Source organism: Neomonachus schauinslandi, chromosome 7 (genome assembly GCF_002201575.2).
Source record: "Neomonachus schauinslandi chromosome 7, ASM220157v2, whole genome shotgun sequence".
Classification (NCBI taxonomy): domain Eukaryota; kingdom Metazoa; phylum Chordata; class Mammalia; order Carnivora; family Phocidae; genus Neomonachus; species Neomonachus schauinslandi.
The window spans coordinates 110,949,854-110,973,282 of record NC_058409.1 but is presented as its reverse complement, the minus strand read 5'-3'; the positions used below and the strand labels follow the sequence as shown (position 1 = coordinate 110,973,282).

The 23,429-nt window shown below is 36.4% G+C and overlaps 1 protein-coding gene and 1 long non-coding RNA gene across 2 annotated transcripts in view; one reads left to right on the top strand and one right to left on the bottom strand.

Annotated features, from left to right (window-relative positions):
• Nucleotides 1-3,979: 3,979 nt before the first annotated feature.
• LOC110586657 lies at nt 3,980-5,201 on the bottom strand. The gene is made up of 3 exons (XR_002480716.1): nt 5,139-5,201; nt 4,141-4,178; nt 3,980-4,044 (listed from the first exon to the last, which is right to left on the bottom strand). It is a non-coding gene; the product is annotated as an uncharacterized LOC110586657 (long non-coding RNA).
• Nucleotides 5,202-6,722: 1,521 nt separating this feature from the next.
• SPINK7 (serine peptidase inhibitor Kazal type 7) overlaps nt 6,723-23,429 on the top strand; it is a 52,324-nt gene continuing 35,617 nt past the window's right edge. Inside the window, exon 1 of the mRNA XM_021696933.1 lies at nt 6,723-6,800. The gene's annotated coding sequence lies outside the window, so the exon portion shown is untranslated. The remainder of the gene's footprint in view (nt 6,801-23,429) is intronic.

Sequence of the window (23,429 nt, the reverse complement as noted above, 5' to 3'; positions counted from 1 at the left end):
TGTGGGAAGTTGATCCACAAAGCTTGTGTAGAAAACAGTCATGCGGAGAGATGGAATTCCCATTGTTGATGGATACTAACTTCCAGTAGTCTACCCAAAGTTCCTAGAAGACAGTAGTAGTATCTGCTTTCCTTAGCAACTTTTCCCTACCATTAATAGGGGCTTAACATATAGTAGTGATTTTTAAAAAAATAATATGTTAAATAAAAGGGAAAGCAATATATGTATAAATTTACCAGCATTCACTGAATGTTTTTTATACATGTCCTCTATTATGAAAAAGGCTATGAAAGTGGCTGAATACATTTTTATAATGTGGCTCTAATGTCTACATTCTAATGGATAAAAAATCTAAATGCCAGTACCTTCATTAAAAATCAATACTAAAGATGTAAATGAATATGTAACTCCCACATAGATCACTCTTTTAGAGGTGGAAGTGTTTAGTGAAAAGGAGAGCAGGCCTGTTAATGTAGCAGATTGATACTTGTCTTCTTGTAATCAGTCTGCATTTCTGCCATTAAAATCAAGCTTCAAATGAACATATGACCACCCAAATAAAGCTTGTTTCTTGTTGGCTGAGAGATGAAAGAAATGGAGAATCACTGGACTTGGACCACAAACGGATAGACTGCCCTGATGAAGGTGGAGTTGCCTGGCACCCCAAGATCACCAACTTTTCTCTTTAATGATTCATGAGAGAAAAAGGAAATAATATAATTTTTCTTCCAAATCTCAGAAATCTTACAATATCTTTGAACAGATTCTCCAAGTCATTCAATGATAGACAGACCCATGTTTTAGAATTTAAGTGCATATTGCCTGACATTTGTAATTGTAAGATTAACCTGGAGTACATTTTAGAATCAAGTTCCCAGATCCCTCTCCTAGAGGTTTTGATTGTTTAGGATAAAGAGGAGCCCAAGTGTCTGTATTTTTAATAAATACACAAGTAATGTATTATTTGTTCACCTTTGAAAATATTTCTTTAATTATAGTTACCAAAAGTATTCATGTCTTTCACCCACTAACCAACCAAAGAAAGAAAGGGTATTTTTTTTTTTTAAAGATTTTATTTATTTATTTGACAGAGACAGAGACAGTGAGAGCAGGAACACAAGCAGGGGGAGTGGGAGAGGGAGAAGCAGGCTTCCTGCTGAGCCGGGAGCCCGATGTGGGACTCGATCCCAGGACCCTGGGATCATGACCTGAGCCGAAGGCAGTCGCTTAACCAACTGAGCCACCCAGGCGCCCGAAAGGGTATTTTAAAAGGATAATATTATTGAACATTGTGTTCATTGAAATATTTATGATTTTAAATTGCATTAGATTTTATGTTAAGAAACACACAATTAAGATAATTTTTCAATTGTCTTTGAGTAATTGGACATAGAAAAGAAAAATCTTTCAATCATAGGGTCTTAGGAAAATTCTTCAACATCCGATATTCCATCTTAATACCATAGAAGTCTTTGGTTATCTAGGAATTTAAAACCCTGAATGAGGGAGTTCTAATTGGTTGTAGAATCTACCACAAAATTGGATCACAATAAAAGCCACAGGAATGTGTAGCTTAGGCAAAATCAGCATCTACCATAATAACCAAACTCAAATGCTCCACCACTTTCACTGTAAAGAAAGAAAAAGAGAAAGAAAAAGAAATTATTTAAAATTTCTAGGTATTGCACTAAGTGCTCCTCAATGAGGAGAATTTAAAAATGGGATGATGTGTAGAAGCTCTGCCACAAGCAGGGGGCTTTGCTTGCTCTGCTGCACTGCACATGTTCCCCCCACACCTGAGACAGTTTAGCTCTTCCTACACACTCAGTCCTGATTCAATCTTGGAACCTGCACAGACCTGAGACAGGAGACGATTAGAGATTTTCAGATTAAAGAAGAGGAAATATCTGTGATAGAAAATGGTGACTCAGAAAAATTGACCACACTTGAAGACTGCAAACTCCTTTTGAGTGAAGGATACAGGAAGGGAGTTTACATGGAAGGTTCCAGAATGCCTTGCTTCTAAGAAAGTTTTGGAGTGTGTCATGGAGTTCAAGAGACAGAGCGGAGCATCAGAAGAGCCCTTCTTAGCAGGAATGGGCCCACTGTGATGATTTCAGAGTTCTGTAGCTAGTAGGATTTCTTGCTCAATAATGCCCAAGTTAGCTTGCAGCTACATCATGGAGACTACCACTTATCATCTGGACTTTGGAATTATATCAGTGACTAGACTGTCATTAGTAAATCATAATAATTCAATTAAGTTCAACTAATTGACTTATACATTTTCAGAATATCCACAGAGTTATATTTGAGAGGTCAAATACAAAACTGCTTCTAGAAATGAGAACTTCAGGGAAAGGTACAAGTGTGTTTCTGTGGCTTTTACAGGAGAGTAGTTATTTTCTGGATATAGTGTGCCTAGGCTATCAAAAACATGGGTTTTCCTATCATTTTATGATGGTTTCTTCATTATTTTGGAAGAGCCATATTTAGTCTTGTGTTCTTACAATTGTTCGCTGCAGAAAACGCATGTATTGGAATAAGTTTGGCCATTGGTTGCACAGACTGGATCCTTTTCTCTTGGGCAAAAATGTAATTGATGTATATACACATCACAGCTTGGCTGTTGAACACAAAGAGACAACATAAAATGTATCAAGTAATGAACTTTTAAATAAAATGTCCCTTATGTTAATACAAAATGCCATGCATTAAAATGGAATAAATATATTCTATATTGAGGTTTAAAAATAAGTATCAAGGTACCCACAGTCCACTTACACATAAAATATTTTTAGTATAGTTTTACAAACCCAACATTATTTTTTTTTTTTAAAAAACATACAAATGGCTAAATGTGTTTTTATAATTTAGACACTCTGCCTCCACTTCTCCTCACACTAGGGTCAGATTTTCCTCAGTTGACCCTTGATCAGTGAGGGTCTTAGAGGTATGGACCTTCCCACCCTACACAGTTGAAAATTCACATATAACTTTTGACTCCCCCCAAACTTAAATACCAATACCTTACTGTTGACCAGAAGCTTTATGACAACATAAACAGTCAATTAACAAATATTTTGTACATGTATTATATAGGGTGTTCTTACAATAAACCTAGAGAAAAGAAAATATTAAGAAAATCATAAGGAAAGGGGTGCCTGGATGGCTCAGTTGTTGAACGTCTGCCTTTGGCTCAGGTCACGGTCCCAGGGTCCTGGGATAGAGCCCCACATCGGGCTCCCTGCTCGGCGGGAAGCCTGCTTCTCCCTCTCCCACTCCCCCTGCTTGTGTTCCCTCTCTCGCTGTGTCTCTCTCTCTGTCAAATAAATAAATAAAATCTTAAAAAAAAAAAAAAAGAAAATCATAAGGAAGATTGTACTGTCCTGTAAAACAATCTGTGTATAAGTGGACCCCTGCAGTTTAAAAGTCACCTATATTTCATACCACAAGAAATCATAAAACAATTTTTAATAACTCCCTTGTCTTTCTCAATAGTTTTACTACTACATAATCTGTTAGTTTCAGATTATTACCACACTTGTATGAATTCATACATATGAGTGTTTGCATATGTGTATATAACCATATAGATATGTATGTAATTTGCTTAATGATGACAGTGCTGGTTATTTACGTAAATAAACAACGTGTGTATTCTTACATAACCTGCTTTTTAAATGTCTTTATAACTTTTATCTATTCACATGTTTAGACCTATAGTTCATTTTCATCACCTTGATGTAATAATTGATTCTGTGAATGTATGACAATTATTATTTTATCTACCATTTAGTGAAAAATTGGGTTGTTGCTTTTTTAATCCTCTTGTTTTGCTAAGATAAACAATTCTACTTTAAACACCCCTTAATCCATAACAGACACTTGTCTATAACAAAGCTATAACTAGTAATGGAATTTTTTAGTAATGGGATATTTTTACCTTGTCTTTAATGCCAAATGATTTTGTATGTCTGGCAAGATTCTGTTTCTTGAACTTAGCGTAATAATAAAACTGTTTGTTACTTTTGAAGGATCATTCTGTTGTACAGAGGGAAATTTGCTGTTAAAACTTAACAATATAAAAAAATTAAAGGCTTACCATTTCAATTCCTGAAGTAATCAGTATTAACTTACCACTTGACGAATTTCTGGTAAAGGTTCAAAAGAAGTTTCTGCAACCAACCGCCACACACACAAATTAAAAATAAGAGAAGGAAGAGGGGAAAACCATCAGAGTCTCTGGTGAAAAGTCCCCACATCTCTTAGTAGCAAAATATTACACAAATTGCCTAATCAGGACCCTGCAAATAATGATATGAGCCTTTTATAGTAGTATCAAAACAGTAAGTTCACAAAATAAATTCAGATGTAGAAAGATAATTCCAAATTAATCTCGTTCTGTGAAAATTATCTTATGTATTATTTAATAATCATCAAACACTCCTGTAAGATACTATAGTTGTGATTTTTTTTCCATTTTTATAAATGAGACATCTTAGTTGGAAAAGACAATGGTTTGCTTAGTGTCACTCATATGCCTCGCAAAAAGTCACTTAATATGAAGAAATTAATCATTATTTAATTAATTAGTATTCAGGTCTCATATCAGGGATCTATCCACTACCTCACAGGTACTTTATTCTGAAATTCATGGGCCACCTTGGGCTTTAAGGAGCATAAGGTTGTTTGCAGAGGAATAAATGAATTCTTTCCTTATACAACGCCTTGACTCAGAGGTGGCGAACAACAAATCAGATTTTCAAGGGATGTCAGACCTAGAAGACATCATTACTTTCCACACTCTGCATTTAGCAACTGTGGAATCTGAACTCCGAAAAGAAAAAAAAAAAGTAAATATCTTTAGTCATAGATGAACAAAAAGACAAGTTCATTCTGAGTACTGCTCATCCTAACCCACATCTTTGTCTCCAACTCTCTAAGGTGGGAAATGAGATTAGGCAACCCACTGATGCAATTTTAAAAGGTATTTCTAACATACTCTGTTTCATTTTGCCAGTTTAGGATTTATAAATCCTATCAATCAAACTCCTCCATTTCTAGATAATAGCAGTTGTTTGCTGCATTTCTAAGATATGGGAAATGCTTCATCCAGGACTGAAAAATGTACTCACCAGAATAATGAGGAAATGCCAAGGCAATGATAAAAACAGCTTTGATCCATGTCAAGAAGAAAGACATTTTACCAAGCCTGTGGAAGAAACCCATAGAGACGTTATAACATATGGTACAGGGACAATCTGCCCATTTCCAAATGAAACTTTCTTATAGGTGAAGAAGCTTTTCCACTTTCCTAGATTCCTACTTGGTGTGGACTATTCCCTTTTTCCTTCCGCCAACACACAGTGTCAACAAGACATACATGGTAACAGAAGACCTTGTATGGACTTGAAAGGAACACCAGGCAAGTCCTCTGTGTATATTTAAGTAGGAGCTGTTTACTCTCCCAACCCTTGGCTCAGCCCACAAGGAGCCAGGCTGCATTTATGGAAATATGCACTTCGGAATCTGAAGTTTTTCATCAGAGCATTTGACTGCATCAGAAAATAGAAACCATTATTTCAGGAAGGACTGACCTAGAGCAGTCCTCCCATCAAACTCCACACCACAGCTACCTTCACAGAGTCCCTTCCACCTGACACAGAGAAGACAGTGGCGAGTGGGATCTACAGCTCTAGAGATGGTGCCTATTCAGTTCACTTTACTTCTCAACTATTTCCACCCAGCTGAGGAATCTCCTTTATCGATCTGATGGTGAGGAGCTTATGGGGGTGAGATGGCTCATGGCAGATAAGATGCTGAGGTGCTCTTTGTTCTGCCTAGAGGCTCTAAAAGAGCTGTGAGAGATGCCTCACAAATGTATTATCAGTAGATCTCTAAGCAGCAAATTTGGGATAGTTTGATCAGATGTATCCAGAAGTATGGGGAGGAAAGGTGGTAATAGTGCTTTGAAACCAAGATAGAGAAGAGATGTGAAATCTTTCCAAGCTATTGAGTTGGGAAGGAAAGGAGAATCAAAAGAAGAAGAGAAGAAAGAGTTTTGGGAATTGTAATTGGAATTATGACTCGGACTCTTAAGTATTTTGCAACGCCAGAAGCACACAGGACTTAACTGGAGATTTGATTTGTATTAACCTTTTTATTTTGAGATCAATGGAGATTCTCTTAAAACCTTAAGGACTAATGCAGGGAGTTCTCATGTTCCTGTTAACCAGTTTCCCCTAATGGGAACATCTTGTAAAACTATAGTACAACCTGAAATGTTCAAAAAAGTTCCTAGATGAGCATTGGAATGGCCCACTTTGGGGACCTGGGCTAGAGGACAGTGTGTGCCCTGAATTGTATGATGGATAATTTGATCTTTACCTCAAAGTGAAGTGGAAGACCCTACAGGGTTTGAAGTAGGAAGAGATTTAATCACAGCTGTTTAACTAATCTGCTTTGCAGTCTGGCTCAGTGGTAAGAGATCTGGCAGGTGAAAGTCCTAAATTCAAATCCCATCTACCACTGAGTAACCTTGACACAATATTCAGACCTTAATCCACAATTTCCTAATTTTAAATGTGAGAATAATTTCTGTCTCATAGGCTTGCCATAAATATTAAGGATAAAATATTAAAAGTCTGTACATAGGTTCTGTGTCAGACTTATATTTGTCACACTAATCTAACCTGCCTTTTTTTTTTTTTTTATCAGTGAAGAAAGCCAAGATTTAGAAAAGAATCCTTGAATCTAGCACTGTTCCATGCCAACTTAATGAGAGGGTACAAAATCTGGTAAGTGCAAAAAATGTTCCTTTATCATAATAAAGTGACTATTGTGTTTACATTAGTCCTTTGAAATATTTACATAGACACCATCAGAGATATTCATGCAGGCAAATCCTTTTGGCACATTTGTGGAGAAATTAAACTGAAGTTCTCTTACATGTATTGACTAGCAGAAGTTAAGAGCAGGAGACACTCCCTATGTTGCACAACAGGTCACAAGTTTTTAAATTAACCACGAAAGAGAATGTTAAATGTATGGATTATTTAATGCATATCTATCTTCCTTGAAAATGTTTAATATGCATAAATGGTTGAAAATAAGCAAAAATGTACAGATACTTAATATACAACTATATTAAAATCTCACACAAATATATACATATGTGTGTATATATAGATATATACATTATGTATATATACGTGTGTCCATGTATGTGTACCTATATGCATGTATATATCTGTATATGTACCTATATATGTAATAACACACATATAACACATATTATATATGTAATAATATGTATTAATGTTACATCTACACATATATAAATGCACATATACTTAAGTACATATACACACATACACAGTATATGTTTATATACTATGTTATATACATATATATACTACACACAGTACATATACATATGTGTATATCTATGTATACATATCTATATACCTAAATTATCTAGGCGAGCCCTAAATGTCATCACAAGTATTTTTATAAAAGAGAGACAGAAGGAAATTTGACGCAGACACACAAAGAAGAAGGCCTTATGAAGACAGAGCTGAGAAAGATTTGAAGATATTGACCTTTAAGATGATAGATAATAGATAGCTATAGATAGATGATGGATGGATAGATAAAAATAGGAACAGAAGAATAAATAAAGACATTTCTCTGTAACTATCTTTTTTTATTTAACAGTCAATGGTATATCTTCATATAAGTATATACATAATCATAATAAATAATAAGTATATACACATATAAGTATACACAATTCCTTTTAAGGTGTTATTAAATACTTTTGCTAGCAATGTTGTATTGAACATGATTGTACAGGTCATTATATGCTCATTCAGTTGTATCTAGACTTTTAGAAGTTGCATTTTGAGTCAAATAATATATGCAGTTTAAATTTTATAGGTAAGAGCAAATTACTTCCAGCACCCTTATAGTCTTTTACTATGAAAAAGATAGATTACAAACATGACTGTTTCTCCACACCTCATCAAATGAATGTCTTCTGAAATACTCAGGTTTCTACACACACATCTAAATATATACACACATATAAAATATATGTATTGGATGATTTTTTTTTCAGTTACAGAAGTTCTTCATTTGGGAATGAAATTAAAATTATAAGTTAATGAAGGGGCGCCTGGGTGGCTCAGTTGGTTAAGCGACTGCCTTCGGCTCAGGTCATGATCCTGGAGTCCCGGGATCGAGTCCCGCATCGGGCTCCCTGCTCGGCGGGGGGTCTGCTTCTCCCTCTGACCCTCTTCCCTCTCGTGCTCTCTGTCTCTCATTCTCTCTCTCAAATAAATAAATAAAATCTTTAAAAAAAAAAAAAATTATAAGTTAATGAAACCACAATTTCTATTTTTTTAACTTTTATCAATTTTTGTCTACAAACATGGTTTACCTCCCTATGTGAGTCCTGAATGTGTGAAGAAATTCTACTTTACTAATTAGTAAAATTCATTGTGATTTTCTCTTCTGCAAGATGAGATATTCTGAGAGTCTGTGGTGGAACCTCTTGTGACACATGGCATATACAAGAGGAACAATGTATTTGAACTGGTGATGTGTGAACTTTTGACATGGTGCCTATTGTGTCCATTTAGAAGCTCTGAATATTAACTCCTGCTGGAAAATGCTGACTACATGCTTATTTATGTCTCCTCTCCAATATTCCAAAATTTATAGTGCTTAGGAGATCCTGTTAGGTTCTGGAGGCAAAATATCAAATATATGGAGATCAATATAGGCAGGAGAATTGACCATGGGATTCTGTAGAAGCAGGCAATTCCCAATATCCAGGAAACGAAAGAAACTATAAACCTGATCATCAGAGGCAGGTTTGGTAATCACATCTTGTAGTTGGGTACAGTTGAAAAACCATGGTCAGGGGCACCTGGGTGGCTCAGTCAGTTAGGCGTCTGCCTTCAGCTCAGGTCATGATCTCAGTGTCCTGGGATGGAGCCCCAGGGCAGGCTCCCTGCTCCGCAGGGAGTCTGCTTCTCCCTCTCTCTGCCCCTCCCCCTGCTTGTGCTCTCTCTCTCTCTCTCTCTCTCAAAAAAATAAACAAAATCTTAAAAAAAAAAAAGGAAAAGAAAACCATGGTCAGCCAATGAACTTTATCCTTGAAGAATTCAAAGATAGACATGCTTAGAGAACCTCTTAGGTGAAGGCATAGGTCATTATCCAAAGTAATAAAGTCAAAGATACTACTTTCTTCTGAATCACTGATACTCTCTATGGGATATTTTGCTTCACTTGCCAACTGTACATAAGCCCGAGTTTGTCTTTAAAGCAAATTGCCTTGTCAGAAAACAGGCAGTATCTTACGTGCCATAAAGAAAATTCCTCAGGGCAGCACAAAGAAATGTGGGGATGGTCACAGAATGGTTTTGCATCTTGATTTTGATGGTTACATGACCATGTGTATTTGTCAAAACTCAGAATGGTATACCAGGAACAATGAATTTTACCATATATAATTTAATTTAAAAACTAAATTAGAAATTTCCATTTAAAAAAACAGTTGATGCATTTGCTGGAAGTAACAAACTATTTGATCTCACCCGAAAACCAACATTTTAAAATTTATAGCTATTTAATATAGACCATCTAATTTAAAATAGCTTTCTCATAGTGTCACTTTTAAAAAATTGATGTCTAGAAATGTATAAGAAAGAAATTACACTTGACCTCAAAGGGCCCATAGGTTAAATCACATTTCTTTCCTTTCATACCTAGAAATATAAATTTCAGTGACATATTTAAGGAACTATCGCATTCACTTGTGAAGCTGTGAAACCCATCAACCCCACCCACTATACAGCGGGTGGGAGAGTGGGCGGGGCGAGGTGGAGGGCAGAGAATGCAATCTCCCCTTCATGCAGTTCTCCCCTTCTCTTTGAGTTCCTGACTCCACAGCAGAGTTGGAGGGATTCTCACCTAGACACGGTGCTCCTTAGAAAGCCAGTGATATTCCAGAATCTTTCTCCACTCTGGGAAGTAAGTCTGCAAGCTAGCCAGTGGTTTCTGGCAACAGAGCCCCTTTGGTTGCTTCTTAGTAAGCCATTAGTGTAGGGGAGTTTGTTGTTTTTCTTTAGAATGTATGGTCCTGGTGACTTTTCGTCTTCCCCTTGGCCTTGGTTATCAATAAGAAAACTCCTACTTAGTGTCCTATTAGATTAGGAAAGACTTACAAAGCATTAGGACCACAGGAGAAGTGGTCCTCAACATCCTGCAATGCATGGATGGCATTGCAGCCAATTCAGTGTTAGCATCTGGCATGGGCTGTGGAGGGAAGGACGATGCATGAAGGAATCCAGGGTGCTAGCAGAGTGTCCTTGACATAGCTGACAACAAGGTCCCAGATTGGATGATCCCTGAGGACAAGATCTCACAGTTCATTTTATACTGGCACAAGGTGCATAGATATGTATTTGTATATATTTATATATATATTCCAGCTTTATTGAAATATAATTAATATATATCATTAACTTTAAGTTGTGCAATGCATTGATTTGATACCCTTTTATATTGTAAAATGATTACCACCATAGTATTAGCTAAACTTCATCCCATCACATAATTACCTTTTTCTTTTTTGTGGTGAGAACATTTAAGATCCACTCTCTTAGCAACTTTCAAGTGTATAATAAGTAGCATTAACCATGCTGTACATTAAATCTCTGGAACATACTCATCTCTTTTTTTAAAAAATATAATGTATTATTTGTTTCACGGGTATAGGTCTGTGATTCATCAGTCTTACACAATTCACAGTGCTCACCATAGCACATACCCTCCCCAATGTCCATCACCCAGCCACCCCATCCCTCCCAACCCCCTCCACTCTAGCAACCCTCAGTTTGTCTCCTGAGATTAAGAGTCTCTCATGGTTTGTTGCACTCTCTGGTTTCGTCTTGTTTCATTTTTCCATCCCTTCCCCTATGATCCTCTGTCTTGTTTCTCAAATTCCTCATATCAGTGAGATTATATGATCATTGTCTTTCTCTGATTGACTTATTTCGCTGAGCATAATACCCTCTAGTTCCATCCATGTAGTTGCAAATGGCACGATTTTATTTTTTTGATGGCTGCATAATATATTCCACTGTGTGTGTGTGTGTATCCCATCTTCTTTATCCATTCACCTGTTGATGGACATCTAGGCTTTTTCCATAGTTTGGCTATTGCAGACATTGCTGCTATAAACATTGGGGTGCATATGCCCCTTCGGATCACTACATTTGTATCTTTGTGGTAAATACCCAGTAGTGCAATTGCTGGGTCGTAGGGTAGCTCTATTTTCAACTTTTTGAGGAACCTCCATACTGTTTTCCAGAGTGGCTGCACCAGCTTGCCTTCCCACCAACAGTGTAGGAGGGTTCCCTTTTCTCCACATCCTCGCCAATATCTGTCGTTTTCTGACTTGTTCATTTTAGCCATTCTGACTCGTGTGAGGTGGTATCTCATTGAAGTTTTGATTTGTATTTCCCTGATGCCAAGTGATGTTGAGCACATTTTCATGTGTCTGTTGGCTATTGGATGTCTTCTTTGCAGAAATGTCTTGGAACTTACTCATCTTATAACAGAAAGTTTGTACCCTTTGACTAACATCTCTCCATTTTCCCCACTCCCTAGCCCCTGATAACTACCATTCTCTTCTCTATTTCTATGAGTTTGAGGGGTTTTTTGTTTTTGTTCTTGTTTTTAGATTCCATATATAAGTGATACACAGTACTTGTCTTTCTCTATCTGGCTTATACTTAGCACAATGCCCTCAAGGTCCATCCATGTTCTCACATATGACAGGATTTCCTCTTTCTCATGGTTGAATGTTCCACTGCATATATAAACACACCACATCTTTATCTATTCATCCATCGACAGACACTGAAGTTGTTTTTGTATCTTGGCTATCATGAATAATGCTACAGAATGGGAGAAAATATTTAAAAATTTTATATCTGATAAGGCATTAATTTCTAAAATATAAAAAGAACTCATACAACTCAATAGCAAAAACCAAAAATCCTACAAGCGTCTGATTAAAAAATGGGCAGAGAAGGGATGCCTGGGTAGCTCAGTTGGTTAAGCATCTGGCTTCAGCTCAGATCATTATCCCAGAGTCCTGGTATCAAGTCCCACATTGGACTCCTTGCTCAGTGGGGAGCCTGCTTCTCCCTCTGCCTGCCATTCCCCCTGCTTGTGCTCTCTCTCTGACAAATAAATAAATAAAATCTTTCAGAAAATGGGCAGAGGAACTGAACAGACATTTTTCCAAAGAAAACATACAAATGGCCAACAGATACATAAAAAGCTGCTCAACATCACTCATCATCAGGGTAATGCAAATCAAAACCACAATGAGGTGTTACCGCATACCTGTCAGAAGGGCTGTCTTCAAAAACACAAGAGATGGTAAGTGTTGTCAGTGCTGTGGAGTAAAATGGAACCCTTGTGCACTATTGGTGGGAATGCAAATTGGTACAGCCATTATGAAAAATAGTATGGGGGTTCCTCAAAAAATTAAAAATAGAATTACCATATATTGGAGCAATCCCATTTCTGGGTATATAATCTTGACAAATTAAGTGCACAACACCATGTTGTTACCGAAGGCACTAAATTTCACAGCAGATATCTAGAACTTTTTCATCTTGTGTAACTATAACTTTATACCCACTGAGCAACAGTTTCCCCTCTTCTCCCTCCCTCAATCCCCTGGCAACCACCATTTTATTTTCTGCTACTATAAGTTTGACTACTTTAGATAACTCATACAGGAGAAATCATGCCAGTATTTGTTCTTCTGTGACTAACTTATTTCATTTTTCATAACATCTTCCAGGTCCATCCACGTTATGGCAAATGGTAGCATTCCCTTTAATTTTAAGGTTGAATAAAATTCCATTGTATGTACATACCACATTTCCTTCATCATTTTGTCTGTTGATGGACATTTGGCTTGTTTCCATATTTTGATTATTGTGAATAATGCTGCAATGAACACAGGAGTGCAGATAACTCTTTAAGATCCTTATTTCAATCTTGGGGATATTTTCTTAGGAGTAGAATTTCTTGATCATACAGTAGTTCTATCCTCAATTTTTTGAGGAACCTTCATTCTGTTTTCCATAGTAGCTGCACCATTTTACATTCTCACCAACTGTCTTAGTTCATTTGGGCTGCTATAACAAAATTCCACAACTGGGTAGCTTATAACAAAAAAATGAACAGTTCTGGAGGCTGAGAAGTCTGAGGTCAAGGCACCAGTATGGCTGCATTCTGATGAATGTTCTCTTCCTGTTTCATAGGACCTTCTCACTGTGGTACCTTCTCTTTGTGCCCTCACCTGGGGAAGGGGGCTAGCATTGTCTCTGGAGCCTCTCTTGTAAGGTATTAATTCCATTCATGAGGTTTCACCTGCATTACTGAAGCACCTCCCAAAGACCCCATGAATATTATCACTTTTGGGAGTTAGGATTTCAACACGGGGGGAGGGGAAGGACACATTCAGACCATATCACTAACAGCGTACAAGAATTCCAATGCCTCCACATCTTCTCCAACATTTGTTATCTCCAGTGCTTTGGCCATTTTTAAATCTGGTTATTTGTTTTTTGCCATTGAGTTGAAGGAGTTCCTTTTCTATTTTGGAAACTAACACCTTACCAGATATATGGTTGACAAATATTCTCTCCCATCTATAAGTTGTCTTTTCACTCTATTGATAGTTTCCTTTGTTGTACAAAAACTGTTTTGTTGAAGTAGTCTCACTCACCTTTGTTTCATTGCCTGTACTTTTGGTATCATACCCATGAAATCATTACCAAGACCAATGTCATGAAGCTTTTATCCCTTATGTTTTCTTCTGGGAGTTATATAGTTTCAAGTCTTACCGTTTAAGTTTTTAATCTGTTTTGAGTTGATTATTTGGTGAATGGTGTAAGATAGATATGAAATGCCATACACCCAAAAAAAGATAAATATAATCTATATTTAGGTCTAAAGACAAACATTTCTCTAGTCACATTCCAGTAAATAATAAAACGTTATCAATATTGTTATAAAAACCCAAGAAAGTCAATGCAACTGGCTAACTGTTGGTATCATGTAGCCAACTCCCCATCCTCACCCCTCCCAGGTCACCCCTTTCTCACTCCTTCCTCCCACATACACCAGAGGAAGTCACCTAACTGAATTTTCTGTTTATGATTACCTATCTTCCTCGAGAATTCCACATGCATAACAATGTGTATGCTCGTGTATAGTTTTGGATATCTTGATAATTTATGCAAAGAAAACAAACTATATGTATGTATATATACATGGCTTTCTTTCTACATTCTCTGTGACCTTAATATATACTGATGTTTAGAGCTGTAGTTTATTTACTTTCACCCCTACATAATATTCCATTATGTGGATGTATAGAAATCATTGCTATTTATTCTTCTAGAAACTGATACTTGGGATGATATTTGTTTCCCATTGTGTTGTTGGATGAATAAGTTTACTCTCAATACACTTTTACATCTCTCAGTTTTGTGCACAACAAATAACTACCTATGGACTAGTTTGGAATTTGGGGGTGATAGGATAAATACAATATCACGTTTTATAGATAATGTTAAATGGTTTTAGAGTGCTTGTTAGATTCTATTTCTTAACCTTGGTGTAATAATAATACATAATTTTACTTTTTGGAGAATTGGGGGTTTTGTACATTTTGCTTGGTCAATTTTGCTTGCTTTGAAAAAACTGAAAATGGTTAAAAATTTACATGCTTCAGCTTCCAAATGAACCAGTAATAACTTACCAAATGTCTGACATGTGATGATTTTTAAAAAGCAGTTTCTGCAACCAAAGAAGTTTAAAAAGATAAAGAGGCCACACATATATCAGCAGTAGAACTGTAACTAATGAGGTCAGAATTTTGTGCCATAACAAAAATACAAAATTTCAAATGTCTCCAAATTTTAGAAAAAATCAATCCCCAAATTAATCTAGATCTGTGAAAAATAGCGCCATATATTATTTTTAATAACTCCTAATACCCTACTTGAATATACTATTTTTTAAAGTTTTTATTTAAATTCCAGTTATTTAGCAAACAGTGAAATATTAGTTTAAGGTGTATAGTATAGTGACTCAATACTTCCATATATCACTCAGTTCTCATCACAACAAGTGTACTCCTTAATACCCAACACCTATTTCAGCCATCCCCCACCCATCTCCCCAATGGTAACCATCAGATTGTTCTCTAGAGTTAAGAGTCTGAGGATACCAATTTTTAAAAGCTTTATAAAAGAGCCATTTCATTGTGACATAAGACAATGCCTTGTGTGAAGTCACTTAAATATGAAGAAATTCTGCTCTAATATCAGGGTTCTATTCAATACCTAACAGCTACTTTTTTCCAAACTTTATGGAGCCACCTTGAACTTTAAGGGAGGTAAACTGGTCACCTGAGGTATGAATGAGTTCTTTCCCTACACAGGCCTTGATTTCAGGGACTCAGAGCTGATAAGTAAAAAATCAGATTTTCAAGGAATACCAGATCTAGAAGAGATCATTCCTTCTCTATATTTTGCACTGAACAACAGTGGAATCTGGGCACCAAAAGGGGAAAAGAATTTGGTTAAAGTTCTTGAGTTACAGGTGAACAAAGAGCTAAAGTCTACTGCCCATTCTAACCTACCACTCTGTTTCAACTGTTCTAACATGGGAAATGAGAAAAGGCAGTTCAATGATGAGATATTTAGAAGAAATTTATAACATGCCCTGTGACATTTAACCAAGTAAGAATTAGAAGGCCAGTAAAACAACCACTCCATTTTTAAGTTACAGCAGAAAGCCTTCTGTTTTCTTAGGATATGCAGTGTTTTACCCAGGACTGGAAAATTTATGCACCAGAAAAAAAGAGTAAAGGCCACGGTGATGAAAATAGCTTTGATCCATAATGAGAACAGAGTCATTTGATTGAATCTCTGAAAGAAACCCTTCAGGATGCTTGCAACAATGGCAAAGGACACATTGCCCATCTCCTATGGACAGGCAAACAGAATTTAGGGCACATTCTATAAAGTGTCGTACTTTATAATGAAGGAACTATTCCAACATCCTAGATTCCTAGTTAAGGTGGACTGTTAGCTCCGTTTTTCTCCCAACCCTAAAATTCAACAAGAAATGTCAACAGAAGGCTGTCCTAGAGATAAGAGAGAAAAGGCCATAGAAAGTGCTCTGTGAACACAAGAAGTTGATTACTTTCCCAAATCTTTGAGTAAACACACAAGGAGCTGGATGCATTTCAAGTAAACATGCACATTTCAAACTCAGTATTTTCTTCAGAAAAATAGTCATTATTTCTGGTAGGACCAATGGGGAGCAAGACTCACAGCAATGCTATATAAGTTCCCTGCTTGACATACTTCACACAAAGAGATAATGAGTGAAGCAACAGTGGCTATTGTGTTCACCTTTTTTCCCCAAACATCCATCTCCATCCATCTAAATTGCTTTTATTGAGATGTGAGTGAGGAACTTCTTGTAGTAATACAGATAGCTCAGACAGGTAAGAGATAGAGGCATTCTGTGCCCCACCCCACCCCCCAGAGGGGGGCTGTAAAGTACATCAGGAGAGATGCCTCACAAATACTTTTCAGTAGATCTTCCCTCAGCAGGAGGTTTGGGACAATTTGACCTAATGTACCCAGAGCATGAGGAGGAAAGAAAGAAATGTGTGCAGATACAGATTTTAAGATAGAGAAGATAATATGAAAACATCCCAAGTAAGTGAGTTGAAAAAGAACAGGAGAATCAAGCAAGAAAAAGAAAAAAGAGTTTGGAAATGCTAATTCAACAAGTGTCTAAACCCTTGGAACTTAAAAAAAGCTAGATGAATATCAGAATCACTTGGAGAAATTCTAAAGCCTGAAGATGCACCATTCTACTATCAAGATCATGAAAAACTGTTAATAGTGAGTCCTGGACATTGCTATGTTTCAAAAGCTCCTGGATGAGGCTCAGGCACAACCTGGGAGAGAACACAGCATAGAAATTGCTAGAATAGGAGAAAAATAAACCTGGAGATTAAAGTTGAAACAAGATGAGGTATTACCCTAAATTATTTGATAAGTAATTTGATCTTTACTTCAGAGGTAAATGAGAGACACTAAAGGCTTTTAATATAAAGGAGAGATTTTTCAGTTATTTATTTCCTAACAAACCAATCATCTTTATGGACTGATTCAGTGGAAAGAGATCATTTCAAATGCCATCTACCAATGAATAACCTGGACTCAACATTTAGACTTTATAATGCACATTTTGCTTATTTTAAATCTGAGAATCATAACTCCTGTCTCACAGGTTTATCATAAATATTTGAGTTAAAATATTAGAACTGTCCATACTTGTGTGTGAGGATTATACTTGTCACCCTAAACCTACCAGTAACTTTTAGCACTGAAGAAGCCCAGAATTTAGAAATATCAGAGACTCTATACTTCAAGGGGAATAGACTTTACTGACACATAAAGAGACCAAAAACCAAAAACAATAGCACAAACACCAGGAGTTTAGGTGGGGAAAGTCATCATAGTCACTATAAAATACTATTAAAATGTCCATTTTCAACAAAATATATGAGAAATTCAAGATACAGGAGAGTATGTTCCATACACATGAATAAAAAAAAAAAATCAAGGATAGAAATTCTTTTTCAGGGGCTAAGATGTTGGACCTAACAAAAAAATTTAAAGTAGCTTTTATAATATAATTAAGGATCTAAGGAAAACTCTATAGAATTAAAGAATGGTATGACAATATTTCATCAACTAGAGAATATCATTAAGATACAAACTTATTTGAAATAAATAAATAGAATTTCTGTAATTGAAAAATACAATAACCAAAACTTAAAAATTCACAGTAGACTTGAGCTGGAAGAAGAAAGTATCAGTGAACTGAGGTTAGATCAATAGACAGTAAGAAATCTAAAGAACAGAAAATAAAACAATAAGATAAATTGAACCCAATATCAAAGAAGTCTTGAACACCATTAAATGCACCAACATATGCATAATAGGAGTAGCAGAATAATATGAGAGAGAGAACAGAGCAGAAACATATTATTGGAATAAAGACTGGAAAATTCTCAGATTTTATTTTAAAAACACTATTCTACATATCTAAGACAGTGAACTACAATTAGGGTAAATACAAAAAAAAAAAATCTAAATCCAGACACATGATATTCAAAATACTGAAAGTCAAAGATAGAAAATACTGAAAGCAGCAAAAGAAAAATGACCCATCACATATAGAAAAATAAAAATATAATTAACTGCTAACTTCCCATCAGAAAATATGGCAGCCAAAGGTAGTGGCTTAACATATTCCAAGTAATAAAAGAAGAAAATAAGCTTCAACTAAGAATCTTATTCTCAGAATAATGATCTTAACAAAATAAAGGCAAAATAAAGACATTTTCAGAAAGAAAAATACTAAGATAATTTGTTGCTATAATACGTTGGTCTTGAGGGGCGCCTGGGTGGCTCAGTCAGTTAAGCGGCTGCCTTCAGCTCAGGTCATGATCCCAGGGTCCTGGGATCAAGCCCCGCGTCGGGGTCCCTGCTCAGCGGGAAGCCTGCTTCTCCCTCTCCCACTCCCCCTGCTTGTGTTCCTCTCTCGCTCTGTCTCTCTCTCTCAAATAAATAAAATAAAATCTTTAAAAAAAAAAACCTTAGTCTTGACTTACAAGAAACATTAATGGAAGTATTTTTAAATGAAAGAAAGTAATATCAGAGAATACTTTGCATCCACATGAAAAAACAAAGTGCAATCAACTTCTGAAATGATAGCATGACAAATTCTGCTGACCCATTCTCCAGTGAAATTGGTATAATTTTTTTTTTTTAGTCAAGTCTATGGAAATGGTTTAAGAGCAAACAGCAAATGAAGAAACATCTACTCAAAAAAAAATCTATAAAAATTCATAAGAAAGGCAAGATTCTGCAGTATTTGAACCAAGGGGCTTCTCCCTTTCCCTTTCCCCGGTCAATAAGGTGGAGACTCCATTCCAGACTGCTTTATCCAAGAACACAGGAATATCTCTTTACCCAGCTCCAAGCTGGAGGGTTTTCTTCTGAGGAAGAGCAGGACTTCAGCACTTCTCTTCTTACCTCCATCTGTCTGCTGCTGAGGCTAATTCCTGAGTGAGTGAATTCTAGAATTGGGGGCTCACTTCCACCCAACTCCTTGTTGTGGAATGGAAGCTCTGCCTTGGGTGTGGCTTACAGTGAATACTACACACCTATGGCCCTTCCCCCAGTTCATGAGTTGATAGTCCTACACCAGGAGAGGCAAATGAAGTGAACCTGAGGCTACTACTACTCCTCCCCTGAGTGCTCAGGTCCTAAAGAATGGGTGTCACTCGAGCTCCAGAGCTTTGGTTCAGAGGTTTTGCCTTGGAGGAAAAGCAGGCCATAAAACAGATAGCTCTGGATCTCTTCCCAAAGGAACTGACTTCATTTACAACAGAGCTCTTTCAGGGTGCCTGGGTGGCTCAGTCGTTGGGCATCTGCCTTCGGCTGGGGTCATGATCCCGGGGTCCTGGGATCAAGCCCCACATCGGGCTCTCTGCTCCGCGGGAAGCCTGCTGCTCCCTCTCCCACTCCCCCTGCTTGTGTTCCCTCTCTCGCTGTGGGTCTCTCTCTGTCAAATAAATAAATAAAATCTTAAAAAAAAAAACAAAAAACAATAGAGCTCTTTCAGAGCTCTTTCAAAAACCATGGGGGGTTATTGTAAAGGGAATTAGGAGATTTATCGACTTAATGAAGATACAGCCTAGACTACAGGTTAGCTAGTTTGCAGGAGACATATCAAGAATAAGACAGCTGGGAGGAGCTTTCCTGTGGTAAGCATAAATATAAAACACTGACCCCAGAGAATATTCCATGCAAGGAAATACTATTTTATTAGATTAGTTTGTAGAGGTATTTATGTCCCAAGACATTGTTGTAAACAATAGAGTGATCTGCTGGCAATTAGTGGAGCATAACAGATGGGTCTCTTCAGAGCCAGAGTGGAAGAGGCCTAATCTGTACCACTGTCATTCAAGACAACTGTAAGCATACCCAAAGTTGTGCCTCCTTAAAAAGTAGCATCAAAGACTTAACATTTAAGGGGAGAAAGGGGAGTAAATGGTACTACAACTATCCAGGCTATCACTAAACAAATAAACAAGCAAATAAGAAAAACAATCCTCGTGAAGGAAGCAGTACCCAGAAACACTACAGAGTCATTACAATATGTTCAGTTTCTAACAAAAAAATTAGAAGGCATGCAAAGAAACAGGAAAGCATGACCCATCACAATGAAAAAAAAAAGCAGGCAACAGAATTGCCTGTGAGAGAGACCAGATGTTGGATTTAGCCAGAAAATATTTTAAAATAGGCATTATTAATATTTCAGAACTAAGGGAAAGCTTGATTAAAGAAGTAATGGAAGGTATGACAACAATGCCACCTCAAATAAAGAATATCAATAAAGAGAGGGAAGTGGAAATTCTGGAAATTAAAAGGTACAACTGTTGAAATAAAGCATTCACTAGAAGGGAACAATAGTAGATTTGAGCTGGCAGAAGAAATAATTAGTGAATTTGAAGATACATCAATAGACATTATGTAAGCTGAACAGAGAAAAGAATAAATAAAGAAAAACGAACAGAGCTCCGGAGAGTTGTGGGACACCATCTGGCACACTAATAGTTGTATAATGGCCATACCAGAGGAAAGGAGAGGAGAGAGGCAGACAAAAACCGAAGAAACAGTGTCTGAAAACTGCCCAAGTTTGTGAAGAAAACAACCTAAACATCAAGGAAGCTCAACAAATACCAAGTAGGATAAACTACAAAAAGACCACAAATACCCACATCATGGTAAAAATGTTGAAAGTCAAAAACAAGAAAAAATCTTGAAACAGCAAGAGAAAAAGGACACTTACAAGCAACATCCAATAGGATTAACAGCTAACTTTGCAGCAGAAACAATGGGGCCAAAAGGCAGTGGGATAACATATACAAAGTGCTCAAGGGAAAAATTAATCAACCAAGAATGTCCAGTAAAAGCCATTCTTATTAAAAAATGAAGCTGAAATTAAACAAAACAAAAACTAAAGGAATTTATTGCCAGCAGATCCATATTCAAGAAATGCTAAAAGATGTTCTTCATTCAGTAGATTGCCTTTTCATTTTGTTGATTGTTCCCTTTGCTGTGCAGAAGTTATTTAGTTTGATGTAGTCCCACTTGTTTATTTTTGTTTTTATTGCATTTGGTTTTGGTGTCAGATTTAAAAATCATCACCAATCCCATGTGAAAGAGCTTACCACCCATGTTGTCTTCAAGGACTTTTATGGTTTCAGATCTTACACTCAAGTCTTTATTTCATTTTGAGTTAATTTTTTGTGTATGGTGTAAGATAGTGATCCAGTTTCATTCTTTTCCATGTGGCTGTCCAATTTTTCCAACACCATTTATCGAAGAGACTGTTCTTTCCCCATTGTATATTCTTGACTCCTTTGTCATAAACTAATTGACCATACATGCATGGGTTTATTCTGGGCCCCCTATTCTATTCTACTGATCTATGTGTCTGTTTTTATGCCAATACCATACTGTTTTAATTACTACAACTTTGTAATAGTGTTTGAAATCAGGGAGCATGATACCTCCAGCTTTGTTCTTCTTTTTCAAGATTGCTTTGGCTTTTTGGGGTCATTTATGGCTTCACACAAATGTTAGGATTGTTTGTTCTATTTTTGTGAAAAATGTCATTGGATTTTTTTTTAGATTTATTTATTTATTTGAGAGAGAATAGAGAGAGAGAGGGAGAGTATGAGGTCAGAGGAGTAGAGAGAGAGAGAGAGAGAGAGAGAGAAAATCTCCAGCAGACTCCCTACTTGAGCAAGGAGCCTGATGCAGATTTTGATCCCACAACCCCAAGATCATGACCTAGGCCGAAATCAAGAGTCAGACACTAACTGACTGAGCCACCCAAGTGCCCCTGTCATTGGAATTTTAATAGAGATTGCATTGAGTCTATATATTGCTTTGAGCAGTATGGACATTTTAACAATATTAATTCTTCTAATCCATGAGCATGGAACATACTTCCATTTATTTGTGTCTTCTTCAATTTCTTTCCTTAATATCTTCTAGTTTTCAATATACACATCTTTCACTTCCTTAAATTTATTCCTAGATATTTTATTCTTTTTGATTCAATTATAAATAGGATTATTTTCTTATTTCTCTGATAGTTCATTATAAGTATATAAAAATGCAAAAGTTTTTGTGTATTGATTTTGTATCCTGCAACCTCACTGAATTTGTTTACTAGTTCTAATAGTTTTTTATCTAATTTTTAGTGTTTTCTACATAGAATATCATGTCATCTGCAAATAGTGGCAGGATTCTCTTCCTTTCCAATTTGGATAATTTTTATTTCTTTTTCTTGCCTAATTGTTCTGGATAGGACTCCCAATTCTAAGTTGAATAAAGGCAGTGAGCCTATTAATAGATTGGACAAGCCTGAGGAAAAAATCTGACACAACACAAAGGTTTGATCTGTGAAAGCAATAATTGATAGGCTGGACTTCATGAAAATTAAAAACTGCTGTTCTGCAAATGACAATATCAAGAAAATAAGAAGACAGGTCTCAGACTGGGAGAAAATATTTCCAAAAGATACATCTGATGAAGAACTGTCATCCATATGATCCAGCAACGACGCTTCTTGGTATTTACCCACAGGAGTTGAAAACTTATTTCCACACAAAAACCTGCACACCAATGGTTATAGCAGCTTTATTTAAAATTTCCAAAACTTGGAAGCAACCAAAATGTCCATCAGTGATGAATGGATAAACTGGTACATCCAGATGATGGAATGTTATTCAGATCCAAAAACAAACAAGCTATTAAGTCATGAAAAAACATGGAGGAACTTAAATGTATATTACTAAAAGAAAGAAGCCAATGTGAAAAGGATATATACTATATGATTCCAACCCTATGACATTCTAGAAAAGGCAAAACTATGTGGACAGTAAAAAGATCAGTGGTTGTCAGGAGCTGGGGGAGGAAGGGATAAATAAGTGGAACAAAGAGGATTTTTAGGATAGTGAAAATATTCTGTGTATCATAATGATGAATACAAGTCATTATACATTTGTCCAAATCCATAGAATGTACACCAAGAATAAACATTCCTGTAAACTATGGACTTTGGGTGATTATGATGTGTCAATGTAGTTTCGTCAACTATACCAAATGTACAACTTTGGTGAGGGACATTGATAATGAGGGAGGCTATGCATG